The sequence below is a fragment of the Nycticebus coucang genome, chromosome 14 (genome assembly GCF_027406575.1).
Source record: "Nycticebus coucang isolate mNycCou1 chromosome 14, mNycCou1.pri, whole genome shotgun sequence".
Lineage (NCBI taxonomy): Eukaryota > Metazoa > Chordata > Mammalia > Primates > Lorisidae > Nycticebus > Nycticebus coucang.
The window spans coordinates 30,664,213-30,679,149 of NC_069793.1; the positions used below are offsets into that span (position 1 = coordinate 30,664,213).

Consider the following 14,937-nt stretch of genomic DNA (forward strand, 5'->3'; position numbering starts at 1 on the left):
GACCCCCGCTGGTGTGCAGGACACCAAACCAAGATGAGCATGGGGACCTACCCAGAGTCTGATTTTAGATGGAGCCTAGACACAGCTGGTGATTCTTTAGCTCTCTGGAATAGCCCTGTGTGAGGAGGGAACTGCTGTTCAAAGGCATGCATTCGAGGTCTACCTTGTCACTTTTCATGACTTCAACCAGTCACTTAACCTTTTCAAGCCCCAGGTTCTGTAACAACTAGCATTTAGTTCTTAGAATCACCACTCAGGTGTGAGGCTAGACCAAGCAACTTACTTTTACAACCGTGCCTAGAACACAGCAAATGCTGAGTATGAATTCGTTCTTACGATTATTGACAAGATGACCTGTGTTAGGTAGGGGAGCAGCATGTGCAGAGCCCTCAGGCAGGAGGAAACAGGGTGCCCAGGAGAGGCCAAGGGCAGCCTGGTGCAGAATGGAGCGCAGAGGTAGCAGGACCCTGTGGGAGGAGAATGCCGAGCTCCTGGCCAGGAAGGTCCCGTTCCCAGTAGTCTACTCCTTTTGATCATCTGGGTTTTATTTGCCCCTTTCCCCCACATCCCTTTTCAGGATCTGAACCCTTCCAAGAATGAGGGTGGCAGAGGGTCCAGGAAGCACCTCCTGTGTTGCTTGACACCCCAGACACCCCAGACTGGCATGGTCTGATGGTTCTATACCTAGACAGGTTCAAGAGAGACCAGGTGCTAGTGTGATACTAATCTTAGTCTCCAATTCCTGTAGAGCTTTTTGCTGGGGCTGCTAGGACCTTCTCAGAGGCTGAAGCCCCCATCCAGGTGGGATCCTGGAAGATTACGTGTGTGTCCCGCCCAGCTCCTGGCTGCCCTCTTCTGTGTCATGCTGGCCAAGAAGGTTCCCACAAGTACAAGAACAGAATTTAGTAGAGCTGAGCCAGCCCTGGGGACTCCAACCCCTCTACCATGCTGATACTGCCCCAGGGGAGGAGGCTGCCAGGAGCATCTTAGGTCATCCCAGAGGTGTTATCTGTGCTGCCTCTGGCAGTATGACATGTCAGCTCATCTTCTGTGCCTCGGTGTCCTCATCGGTGAAGTGGTGACCACAGTAAGCTGGCTACAGTGGTAAACGAGATAATAGCTCAGCACCTGCTCCATAAAATAGTGCTTATTAAACGGCGGCTGCCACTCCTCTCCTCTCGTTATAATGATCTTAGAAGCACATAGGAATGCCACGTGGGGCACTCAGGGGAGGCTGTCTTCACTGAGGTAGCCCGATATTTTCTGAACTGTGACTTCAAGCACTGTCTATATCAGTAAAACTGCTACTAATACTACTATTCATATTGCTGCTGATATAGCCACTACCACTATAACTAATAGTAATTATTAATAATGATTGACTTAACCACTAAGAGTGGTTACTCGCCTGCTGTTACAAGCACACGCTGCTAGGGATTATCGCCAGCATTACTGAGCACACATTCAGAAACAGATACCATCTTCAGTGCTCTACTTGTTAACTCCTGTTTCTCCCTGGACTTCAGTTGTATATTTCAACAGATGAAATACAGTGGAGAAGGGATGTAAGAAAATGTTGGAGAGCGGCCTATGTGATTGAGTCTCCAGCCTAACAAAGGAGATGAAAACAAGACAGAAGTAAGAAAAATGGAGCCAAACCACCAGACGGTGTGCGAGGAAGCTTGGCCTCATGATAAGGCATTAGGTCGGGGGCCTGCATGGATTTAAATCCCAGCTCTTCCACTTGCAAGCTGGGTGGCCTCAGGCATGTCATTTAGCCTCAGTTTCTTCTTTTTCATAGGAGATTAATAACGCCAAACTCAGTGATGTTGTGGGGATCGATCAAGTGCATATATATAAAGCAGTTGGAATAGCAGGTACACACGGCATCAAATACCATCATCTTCGTCATCACAGTCGAGTTCAAGAGGATGCTTGAGAAGGCTGGTGTGCAGGTAGCATCAGAGCAGACCTGGGCTTTTACACTTGGCCTTCAATGATAGCCACAGAAGATAGGCAGAGGTCACAGGAGTTCTGTTGTTTGAAAGCACATATTTCACAACAGAAATGGATCTAAATTTTAATACAAAAATGGAGTGGTTTTTTTTTTTTTTTAATTCCTCACTGATTATTGTTTATCTAAGCAGGTACTTTTTGAAGTCAAGCTCTAGGTCAGTGGTTTCCCAGGGGAGAAGTGTGTCCTCAGAGATGCTATAGGATGAAGTCACACCTCAGCCCCTTTCCCAGCTCCATGATCCGAGCGAGTCATGTTACCTCTCAGGGCCTTGGTTTCCTCCTTTGTAAGGTGGAGACCCAAGCAATGCCTGCTTCCAAGTTCTGGGGAAATGCCCCTGACACAAGCACAGTGCCACATCAGGGCGCCTCTTTGTTCCATTCCAGATGCAGAAGGGAGGATGTTTCCCTCAGACAAGCACTTTACATAAATAGGACGTGCCCACGGACAGGCTGTATGTGCAGTCTAAAGAAACGGGCTCGTTAATCTTTTGCGCAGCTTGTGAAAGTGTTTTCTTATCAAATAATAGAGATGATGGCAGTGGTGGCTTTATGCTACTGACTTGTGAGTCTCTTAAATACCATTTCAAGAAGATTTGCAATGTTAAGCTCTTTTCTCTCTTTTTCCTCTCCCCCTTTTTTGTGCATTAAATTTCCATCTGTTTACCCCAAATGGAAGTAAATGAAATAAGAATAGCTATTGGGTGAATTAAGTACTTATTTCCATGTATTCCCCAGACTGGCATAAACAATAACCTCTGGAGTGACTTGTCCCTAATCTCCAGTGCACCCAGGCAGCAGCCCCTTCCACCCCCAGGCGTCCCCCCTCAGTTTGCCCTTTTTGTTTCCCCCAGAGCACGTCCTCTCCCTGAGATTACCTTGCCCCTGTATATTCCCCTCACCCTCTAGAATCTAAGTGCCGTGGGTCTGCCTCGCCTTGTCCTGCTGTGTCCCCAGAACAAAGATTCCCTGGCATGTAGTGGGCAGTTAAATATTTGCTCAGTTAATGGGTTGGGTTCTTTGGAATTAGAAAGGCCATGATATGGGTCCCTGCTCTGCCATTTACCAGCTGGGAGACTTTGAGTGAGTTGTTAGATTTGCCTAGCCTCAGTTTCCCCAATTTGAAATGGAAAATGGCTTGACCTCCTTTCATGTAGAGGCCGGTGGATTGCTTGAGCTCAGGAGTTCGAGACCAGCCTGAGTAGGAGGAGTGAGACTCCCATCTCTACTAAAAATTAAAAAATTAGCCAGGCATTGTGGTGGGCGCTTATGGTCCCAGCTACTGGGGCAGCTGAGATAAGAGGATTGCCTAACCCAGGAGTTGGAGGTTGCAGTGAGCCATGATGTCACAGCACTCTACCGAGGGTGACAAAATAAGACTGTCTCAAAAAAAAAAAATCACATAAGACAACAAAGTCAGCAAGGGGAAAATTTTTTTTTTATATAAAAATCACATCTACTGGGTGGTGCCTGCGGCTTAGTGAGTAGGGCGCCAGCCCCATATACCGAGGGTGGTGGGTTCAAACCCGGCTCCAGCCAAACTGCAACAAAAAAATAGCCAGGAGTTGTGGCGGGCGCCTGTAGTCCCAACTGCTCGGGAGGCTGAGGCAAGAGAATCACCTTAAGCCCAGGAGCTAGAGGTTGCTGTGAGCTGTGACGCTGTGGCACTCTACTAAGGGCTACAAAGTGAGACTCTGTCTCAAAAAAAAAAATCACATCTACTCAAAATGCATGTTTTTTCTCCTTCTCATGTGCCCCTCCCTCCTCCAATTTCTGCCCTTAATTCCATCTTAATTCAACCCTGACAGTAGCCTGGGAACCAAGCAAGGGACAAAGAGGGTGAGGTAGACCCAGCTGTCACAGAGGACTTTGGATAAAGATATCTACAAACTTTAGCTTTATCACAACCCATTGCCTAAGGATTTTAAAGAGCTTCACAAACTTTATTTCATTACTCACTGGTCAAAGACCAAGAGCAGACTGTCAGTCACTGTAAAGCTGGTGTTCCTGTGTCCCTGGCCCCACACCTGCTTGCCTAGCCACAGTGCCTACACACGATGGGCTGCTGTTGCCAAGGGTCAGGCTTGGGAGTGATCTGACCGGATTTATTTTTACGTGGAGTAGAAGCATCTAAACAAAGCTTTCAATACACAGCTCTCTAGTAAATCCTCATGTTAGCTCTTGGAAGCTATTACCATTCTCAATTACAGCAAGCGGACAAAGGCCTCGAGGCTGGAAGAGGCAGACCTGAGCTCAGGTGTGGACGTGTATTCTAATAATGCCGTGAATTCAGTTGTTTGGAGTAGTAAATCCCTTTCCCTGCCTGGGGAGGGAGGGCAAGACTCAGCAGCACCTCTTCCCCAAGTGACTTGGGCAGCTTGCTCTCGGCACTCGGGACAAGTTGGCAGGCTCCGGGTGGCCAACCTGCAGGAAGTGGTAGTGCCAGATACCAGGGGTAGGAGACCGGAGGGACGGGATCCTGGCCCGGCCTCTGACAAGTGCCTCCAGGGGCCGCCCGTTATTTACAACTTCCTGTCCCATTGTTGGTCCCACCAATCCTCAGAAAAAAGACCACCGGAAACTGCCGGCCTGGGGGACTTCATTCATCTGGAGTGTTTTTGTAACACCAGCAGCAACAATCCCCTTTGTCTACTGTCTTGCCAGGATTCTTGGTGCAGGGAAATCCCAACTCTAAAGGGACTTGGTTTTCCTGTCTCAAGGAAGGCAGCTTCTGAGAGTTTTCAGACCCTGAAGATGGGGCAGGGTCAGGGAGCTCAGGCAATGTCTGGAGCTGAGTGGGACTGGTTTCTGACTTGCTCTTACTTGCCTGCTAGGTAGCTCTTCAGATTCTCTCCTCCAAGACCAGCAGCCCCTGATAGCTGTGACTTGCCCCTCCCCCACCCTGCTGCTTTAATATTCTCCGATTTGGGGAAGAAGGATCTTGGGTACAGGGTGCATCCCTGAGGCTTTTGGGCCCGACCTTCTATTCAAGTGGAGTTCAGGACCTGATGAGACTGGAAGCTGGCATTTGGACAGAGGTGTGAAGGGGCCCTGAGGCAAGCCGCCTCTCCTTCATGCCTTGAGCTGACCTCTGAAAGCCTCAGTTTCCACATTAATGGGTATAAACTATAGACTAATAATTCTACCTCCCTTAAAGGGTGGCTATAAGAGCCATATGCCAAATGGCCTCATGCTTACCAAGCACACAGTAGGCCCTCAGTTAAGTCATAACAGTGTGGCTTAGTTGCTCAGAAGCCAACACCATAGTCTCCCCCAAGGCTGCCTTTGGGGTGTGGGTGTGGAAAGCAGGGGCAGGCCCCATCCAGGGAGCTCAGCTATCTTTGCCTCCTCTGGCTAGACTGGAGCACACTCCCCTCACCTCAACAACTCAGGTCAAAACCACCACCGTCAGCCCTCAAGAACCCCCATGCCCCTAGAAACTTCTTGAAGTTTCTAGAAACCCTTCCCCTCATAGTTCAGATCATCTTCCTGCCTCAGACTGTGTGGGTGGGGAGGTCACTTGGCTGAATCCAAACAGAATCACTTATGCCAAGAGACTAAACAAAAGACCCTGTCCAGCTGTGTCTATAGGATAAGGGAAGCAGGACAGCTAAGCCTTGGGGTCTCAAACCTGCCTCAGTGGCAGAGGCTGATAGGTGGTGGCAAGTGCCCTTGGGAGGGAAGTGTTTGAGCAGGTTGGAGGTCCCCGCCTGTCTGGCTTCCATATGGTGAAAGGGTTTGTGGTCTCTGGTTGGCCACCGCAGACGCCAAGCATTGGGAGAAGAAAACGGGTCCCTGGCACAGGGCAGCAGCAGGTGCGGCTGGCAGGCCAAAGGGAGCCACTCCCCAGCAAGATGGGGAGAGGCCTGCTTTCACATCCTCAGTCTCGGGTGTGTGGGAAGCGGAGATATCCTGGCCTGCTGGGGCAGCTGTGCCAAGGAGCTCCGGCCTGAGAAGTGGGGCAGATGCCCTGGCCCTCGCAGGGCTGGGAGCCGTCCCTGCATGTAGGAGAGGGCGGAGGGGCAGCGGCCTGCGCGCAGTCTCCACCGGACTCCCAGAAACTGCCTTGGCCCTGGCCTGTTGAGCTCCAAGTTGGAAACATTCTCATGTGAAATGAATTCTTATCTAGGAAATATTTCCTTTGTCTCTGAAGAGAATCTTTTACCAATACCCACGCCAACTCGGGCCGCTAGGAGCAAAAGTCAGAGCAGTTCCCTCTTTCCCGAGACAGCTCCGGAGCCTAGAGTCGGAGCAGCCTCTGCAGACACGTGAGCTTCCGGGGAGGACTCTGCCTCTAGGAAGGAGACATGTGCCAAGTGTTTTTCAGTTGAAAACCTGACTTTGTAACATGGGCTTCTGAGCTGAGGGATGGGGAGCAGCAGCAGGCAAAACAGTCTCTATATTCAGAGAAGCTGCAGTCCAGGGGAGAGAGCAGACCAGAAGCCATACAAACCGAGTCATTGCAAATCAGTGAGTGCAGTGCGGGTTCAGGACGCAGTGCTGAATGGGGTGGCAGGGGTCTCCCCCACCCAGGGCAGCAGGAGCTGGCAGGGGGGCCACCACACAGGCTTTTCAGCCGAGTGCCCATCTCGAAGTGCGGTGACCATATGTTCCTGTTTGTCCGGCACGGTTGTAGTTTATGCCTGGGTTGTCCCAGTGCTGGCAGTAGCACTACTTTTCCCTCTCAAAAGTCATCCAGTTTGCATGGGGTGCAGTGGCTCACGCCTGTAATCCCAGTACCCTGGGAGGCTGAGACAGGTAGATTGTTTGCGCCTGAGAGTTTGAGGTTGCTGTGAGCTATGACGCTATAGCACTCTATAGAGGGTGACAAAGTGAGACTGTCTCACAAAAAAAAAGTCTCCAGGGCAGCGCCTGTGGCTCAGTGAGTAGGGCGCCAGCCCCATATGCCAAGGGTGGCGGGTTCAAACCCAGCCCCGGCCAAACTGCAACAAAAAATAGCCGGGCGTTGTGGCGGGCGCCTGTAGTCCCAGCTGCTCGGGAGGCTGAGGCAAGAGAATCGCGTAAGCCCAAGAGTTAGAGGTTGCTGTGAGCCGTGTGATGCTATGGCACTCTACCCGAGGGCGGTACAGTGAGACTCTGTCTCTACAAAAAAAAATAAATAAAAAGTCTCCAGTTTGGGTGACAAATTATGGTTACTGAGCCTTTTGCCTAATGCCATCTTTAAGATGACAGAAGAGAGCCAGGGCCAGCCAACTCATCCGAGAGCCATGGAGCGTCCCCTGTAGGAGCTGAGACTCAGGGGCACACCGTCTGGGCTCACACCCCAGCTCTGCCACTCCCTGGGTGTGACCCGGGCAGGTTACCTCACCTCTCTGGCCCTCAGTTTCCCCACGTGTGAAATGGGAATAATAGCAGTACCTGTGAAGTATGGTAGGTATGAGGGGTAATTGAGTTAGTAAGTGAAAAGGGCTTGAAACAGTGCCAGGTGCTGGGAAGTGCTCTGTACGGCTAGTTGTTGGTATGGCCTGTTACTCCCAGAGACCCTGAGTGTGTGTCACATTTGACCTCCCACCCCTCGGCCTGAGGGCAGCTCCTGGGAAGGGGCTGGGGACTGGCCAGCAGCTCTTCAGGACTCGGTTAGGTCTCCGTTTATATCCACGTGTGCATCTGGGCAAGCTCCATCTAGTGTCTCTAATCTGTACCAGATGAGCTCTCATAAGAAAAGTGTATTTTCCCCACAGAGAGCCCAAAGCCCACCTCAAGTAGAAGTTGCCTGAGCCTGAGCAGAGCTTCTGCTGTGGGGTCAGCTGTAGCTCTAAGGCAGCCAGGTTGACAGAGAAGATAGGACGGGGTCCCAAGGGAGGAACGTGCCCAACTCTGACTCTGAGAGGAGCCAAACCATTCTGGTTTACCAAGCAATTCTAGAAAAATAATTACTCCAAGATGTGAGCCCGACTAGAATTGCTTCCTTTGTGCAGGGAATGGAATCTGACATCAATGGGACAACGTTGGTTTTATTTTACATGGATGTTTTGGTTTGGTTTTCAGCCACAGCAGCTCTGCAGAAACTTTACGGAAGCTATGGTGAGGGCCCCAGAGGTGGCCCTGCCCTGCCAACTCCGACCTTCCCAGAGAAGTCTCTGTGTGGGTCTGTCACTTGGGTGGGAAAAGCCTGGCATCTTTGTAAGCTCCCTGTAGTGCCACTTCGTAGCCCCAGCCCAGGCAGGAAGGCAGTGGAGGGCCATGGGAGCAGAGAAGGGAGAGTCTGGGAGGGATTAGCATAGGCAACCCCTGACCTTGGCTCTGACTCCCTTTGAAGGTGGGGTAAAGTCAATGGAAGAATTTAGGGCCAAAGATGAGAACATCATAGCCACCTCCTCCCTCTATCACCATCTCTGACTTCACCTTTCCTGACTTCAAGGGTGCATGGAGGCAGGGCAAGGCAGAAGATGATGGAGAAACCCACTGGGGAGGGTGGGTTTCTCCATAATGTCCCTCACCAGGTCCATATCCCAAAGCCCTGAGTGCTCATGGCCATGGGTAGGAGTTTAGCTGTCTCCCCTGAGCTAAGCTCAGTCCTGGTCTTAAGGTCCTTCCCATCTGGCAGGAAGGGTTGCAGAGCGCACAAACCTGCTGGCTCCAACCCACCAGGTTGGGGACAGAGGTATGAGACTTTCTTGTGCCTGGGGCTTGGGTTGCATGGCCTCTGATCACAGGCCAGTGACCCATCTGCCAACCTGACTTGCTCCCAGGCCCCTGCCCACCTCAGGGAAGAACAGAGCTTGCTTTGAGCTAGAAATTGGAGGCGTTTCCTGTTTCTTGTTGTTAAGACACTGCTTATAGAACTGTAATCCCAATAAATCATATGCTTGCTGAGTGGGGCAGGGTTTATTTTTATTTTTTTCCAGGCTGCAGGGACCTCTTAAAACCAATGCTTTAAGAAGTTTATTCTCTTTCACTTTTTTTCAGGGGAGAAAAATGGCTTTTGCAGGCCTGGTCCTGTCGCAGGGCCTTGTGTGACCCTCAGAGTGGTACAATCAGGTACATCTGTGTGATTAATTTAAAGAGACCTGGAGAGAGATGATTAGGGACACCTGGGTCTTGCATCCCTATTGCTGCTGAACTGGCTGTGTGACCTTGAGCAAGGTACTTAGCCTCTCTGGGGTTTCTTTCCTTCCTCTAGCAACAAGAAGAAAGGAGGTAGCCAGAGAGTTCCCACACTCTTCATATAAAAAGACCCATTTTCATTGGTGTATTTCAGAGGTTCCTCCCACATGGCAATAGCTGTCCTTTCATGCACACAAAGACAAGTGCTACCATAAAGCCAATGGCCCTTTTCAGTGGCTGTCCATCACAGCAGTGACAGGATTTGTTTGCATGTGCGTGTGTGACAGACGGTATTTAGATTAGGCCCAAACAGCACTTGGGGCATACTGGGCTGCAGATCCTTTGACACTATTCTCAGCTCCCCCCGCTGCCACCACCAGCCACATGTGCCTATGCCCCACAGCCCTTGGGTCTACGCTTCTCTTTGCTGCCCCTTCCCCTGTGTGCGTTCTTCACTGCCAAGGCCAAGAGGCTGTGCTGCCAAAAACAGTTTCCAGCTCACACTCAACATAGTGGTTGCATTTGTTTTCACTGCTTTATGAGCTGGGCTGGAGTAGGTGGTGGGCAGCTTGCTGGCAGGCCTCTGCAGGCTGTACGTGTTTATACTTGCCATGGGGGGAAGGCAAGGAGTAGAAGGCTGGAGCTGAGGCATTTAATAGAACCAGATTCCTATGGCCTCTTTTGCTATTATATATTTTCTCTATCAACAGATACTAAGCTAGAAATAATAGTTAACATTTATGGAGAATTCACCACATTCCAAATGGCTGTGCTAAGCACTTTATGTATGTACTTCCAGCTGTCTTGCGAGGTGGTCCTATTATTTATACCCATTTTGCTGATGTAGCAACTGAGGCTGGGAGAGGTGAGGTAACCGGCACAGAACCGCACAATTTAATCCACAGGGAACACACTAGATTCCATCCCAGGCAGTCTCCCCTGAAGCCCACGCACTCGACTACTGTTGGTGGCAATTAGCATGTGGCATCTGTGAAATAAAAACAAAGGGGTTTTCATGATGGAAAAAGTCCAGAAACCACTCACTTAAGCAATTCTTTCTTTAATACAAAAAAAGGCCCCAAAGAGGATAGTGATCTGTCCAAGGTTACAGAGCCAGTTCAGTTTTATCAAAGAAACCAGAACTTTTTCCCAGTGAGGTTGCAGCAGGGAAGTCATCTAGGATCCCAGATTCCTGGGCCAGGACTGTGCATGCAAACCACAGGCGACTCAGGATTCTCAGGACCCTGTGTCCCAGGCCTGACTGCTAGTCCCAAGCAGTGTCACCCTGGGGATCTGCTGTGGTCTTCTACGGCAGTGGCCTCAAAGTGTGGTTCAGGGACCCCGGGGGTCCCAGAGACCCTTTCCAGGAGTCCACAGGGTCAAAACAGTATTCACAATAAGATGGTACTTGCCTTTTCGCTCTTGTTTTCTCACAGGGATCTGGGGGAGTTTGCAGAGGCTGTGTGACATCATGATGTCATCACCCTGACAGCCAAGCGGATTCTAGCATGTGTATTCACATGTTCAACATTTGGTCAGTTATAATTCCTGATACGATCAATATCAGTAGAGCAACTCGCAAAAGCTCCTTGAGGTCCTCAATAATTTTTAAGAGTATAAATAGGGATCTGAGACCCCCAAAAAAGATTTTTTTGAAAACCACTATTCTGAGGTATATGGAACCCAGCTAAGGGACAATTCAGCAGGGAGAAGGGCTGAACGAGGGGATTCCTTCAACCCTGATCTGTTCTCTTGGTTCTGGGGCTGCAGACATCTGCATTCTGCAAGACGTGGGAAACGGCCTCCTTCTCTGGGAGGGAGCAAAGCAGAGAGACCTTGGGGGCCGCACGCACATCAGCTGTTCCCAGCCTTGCTGCCCCCGCCCCTTCACCCCAGAGTTAGGATGCAGCCACACTGTTGCAGATGGGAGTTTTTAGAGAGGTTTTCCTGAATGTCCAATACTGCTGGCCAGATCGTCTCAGTATGTCCCATGGGCTAGATGAAATTACCAGAAAGGAAACAGTAGCCTGGAACCCACAGCACATGGGAAGAATGTTCCTGAAAAAGTACTTGAATTATTTATGATTTTACCTTCCTGTAGACTCTGGCCAGGGAGAAAAGTTGGGGGCTGACATGGATGGGTACACGTGTAGGTGGGCACCAGATTTCTGCATTAATTGAGTTCAATTTGGGAAACAGACCATCCTAGACTTTTAAGTGGAAAGGGATTTAATGCCGGGAATCAGGTGTTCACAGAATAGTTGGGAAAGTACTAGAAGCGGGTTCTAGACTGAGCATCCAGAAGTGACTTCAGGGATAATACAGACCTCGTTCATCAGGGGAGCTGGGTGCACGCCTTCCCAGAGTCAGCCCCTGGAGCTGTTCGAACACATACCCGCTGCAACTCAGGATTGAAGCTGGAAGCCAGAGGTTTTTCCCATTGTCTTCATCATTTCTACCACCGCCTCTGAAGCACCAGGAAAGTGGAAACTGGACACTGGAACATTCTGTAAGAAATTAAAAAAACTCATGTTGGGAGGCACCTGTGGCTCAGTCGGTAAGGCGCCGGCCCCATATACCGAGGGTGACGGGTTCAAACCCGGCCCCGGCCAAACTGCAACCAAAAAATAGCCGGGCGTTGTGGCGAACGCCTGTAGTCCCAGCTGCTCGGGAGGCTGAGGCAAGAGAATCGCTTAAACCCAGGAGTTGGAGGTTGCTGTGAGCTGTGTGCGGCCACGGCACTCTACCGAGGGCCATAAAGTGAGACTCTGTCTCTACAAAAAATAAAAATAAATAAAAAACTCATGTTTTCATGATCTGGTTTGCTAACAAAAACAAGGTGGCCTCAGCTTTGCATTCATTTAACCAGATCTCACGAAGCTGCTTCATGGTAAAATCTAATTTGCACCCAGAACCCCAGCTGCGAAGGAGTCGGGAAAATGTAGTGTTCAACTTTCTACATCTCCAGCCAAGGTGGCAAAATGAAGGCTGAATGACCGATCCCCAGGATCTTCCTTCTGAGGTTGTCAGTGCTGTGTTTTGCACATGCTGACGTATTATACTGAGAAGCAGGAAGCAGGAGAAAGAATCAAGACACACGTGAGGAGACTTCATGGTTTACCCCAAATTCCCTCTAAGATTTCCCCTTGTGCAGCTGGGAGATGTCTACTTAGAGACTCAGCGGCCACACGTAGGACTTTGTCTTGGCTTTGGGGCACAATGGGAAAGAATGGCTGGCAAATCTATGAGTTATTTTTTAATTTATACTTCAGCCTACAGTGTCAATGGTTTAAATAAAGACTTCCTCAGGGGCGGCGCCTGTGGCTCAGTGAGTAGGGCGCCGGCCCCATATGCCGAGGGTGGCGGGTTCAAACCCAGCCCCGGCCAAACTGCAACAGAAAAATAGCCGGGCGTGTGGCGGGCGCCTGTAGTCCCAGCTACTCGGGAGGCTGAGGCAAGAGAATCGCATAAGCCCAAGAGTTAGAGGTTACTGTGAGCCGTGTGAAGTCGTGGCACTCTACCTGAGGGCGGTACAGTGAGACTCTGTCTCTACAAAAAAAAAAAAAGACTTCCTCAGGAATCAGAAGGACTGATTTATGGAAGTGTGTCTCTAAGCTTATCTTCTAGCCTTGCAATGTAAGAATTGTGAAATTCAAAAATACATTGGGGGAATTTAAGAGGTCATTAATAATCGAGGGAGATCTCGTAAGCGAAAAGATAATTCATGAATGAATTGTTCCTTCCTAGACTACACAAGTTCCCCCTACTCTAGTGAGTCAACACTAGGCCCTTGAAAATTCCGCAACATTCTTAGCTGGGCGGAAACCTGATTGGTTTCATAAGTGGAAACCTTGGGGTGCTCCTCTATACTTCTAGTCAGTCAGCAAGCATTTACCAAGAACCTATCGTGTCGAGCACTAGGCTGGGCATATTTTGGAGAATACAGACATGAGGAAGGCGTTGTTCCTGTCCTTAGAAGGAATAGTCAGGAAGAGAGAATCCAGGGAGACTTCTGGAAAGAAGTGGCACTGGAACTGAGCCTTGAAGAATAAATAGTATCTGGACCGACATGAATGAGGGTGCTTCAGTCTCCTGAGGAGATGGGAGCAGGCAGGTTGGGCTTGAGGACCCTAAGTGCCGTGGTCTGATGCATCATGGCGACAGTGGTGAGGTCCTGGGGTCCTTGTTGCCAGTCTGGGGCCCTCCTATTCCCATGGAAGGATACTCTCAGTGGACCAGTTAAGTGACTCAAACCCAGAACTGTTATTTCTGAAATAACAGAACCAGTCCACCCAAATAGCTTCCCAAATGAACTACCTTCACGGTCATACCTGATTCTAAAAAGTCCCTGGCTTAGAATGGTTCAATTTAGGGTTTTTCGACTTTATAATGGTGTGAAAGTGATACATATTGAGAAGAAACCACATAGTACAGCCATTCTGCTTTTCAATTTCAGTGCAGTATCCAATAAATTACATGAGATATTCCACACGATATTATGAAATAGGTTTCGTGTTAGACCATCTAGGCTATATGTAAATGTTCTGGGCACATTTGAGGTAGGCCAGGCTAAGCTATGATGTTCAGTAGGTTAGGTGTATTAAATGCATTTCCAACTTAACTATTTTGGACTTGCAATGGGTTTATTGAGATGTAGCCCTATCCTAAGCCGGAAAGTATCTGTATTTTCTTTACTAGTTTTTTAAATAAAAGCATTCTTTGCCATCAAGAAGAGAAACTTAAAACTTTGGAGGGTGACCTAAGCTTTTAGAGGCCTGAGCAGTCTGTGGGTGACCCAGCTGTTGGCTATGTAGTTGCCATGGAGAGAAAATGGATGTCTATTTCCTGGTCTTGGGACTTAGCTGCATGTCAAGGGGAGAGACAGCGGTGACAGCACAGGCCTGCTGCTCCAAGAGCCCAGAGGGAGTGGGGGTGCCTCGGGGACTGGCTGCCTGCCCTGGCCTGGTGCCTGCTCCCTGGCATAGTTTGAAAGGAAGAACGAGGGTGGAAGGCAGCAGGAGGGCCTGGGCACACAGGCAGGAGCTGGGAGTCGACTTGGGCTGTCATCAGAGAGAGCAGTCTTGTTCTGGTGACTCCCTGTGGGAAGAGCTCCAGCCACTCTGGGCAGAGCAGCCTAGGTATCCACCAAGTCATCAAGCCAAAGACTGGCCATCGGGGCTCATCCCTGGCCTCAAGACCTGTTAGACTGTGAGGGAGTCTCCCAAGTGTCCCCCAAGAGTGAGGGGACACATACACTCTCTCCCTGGGTGCAAGTGGAAAGGACTGACAGAGAGGTTGGGGCCTGAGCCCAGGGTTAGACCCAGAGTGCACTGCAGTCTGTGTGAATGGCGCCCCCTGGTGGCACAGGACGTGCTTGTAACAGTGTCCTGGGAGTTCGACTTTCTGAAGCCTTGCTGGAGGGCCTCTCCCTGAGCATCAAACTGGGGGCCTTGTTGGCCCTGGTACAGGGGGTGACATAGGACTTGCCTCAGCCTAGTGCCAGGTGAGGAAGAAGTGACTACGAACTACACACACACAGTGTAATAAGCATCTTCCTACAGAGCCTGGGGACAGCCCTGAGAAGGAGGTGCCACCCACCTTACAGACAGAGAAAACAGGGTCACAGTGTGTTTGTCATACTGACATGCTGCTGGTGGCACAGCGGGCTTTGTAACCAGGGCCTGTCAGACTCCACTCTGCGCAGAGGGAGGCCCAGGACCCTGTCTGAATGCTCTGGAGAGGACAAGCATCCCCAGTTCCACATGCTGGTGAACTCTTTCATTCATTGGCCACCAAGGGGTCCTCAGGTTCTGCTAACCATCCATGACAGGGACTCATGCATTGAGGGTACGGTCG

General features: G+C 50.1%; 1 protein-coding gene across 1 annotated transcript in view; it reads left to right on the plus strand.

Moving 5' to 3' along the window:
* ABTB2 (ankyrin repeat and BTB domain containing 2) overlaps positions 1-14,937 on the plus strand; it is a 178,661-nt gene that overhangs the window by 143,038 nt on the left and 20,686 nt on the right. The window lies entirely within an intron of this gene.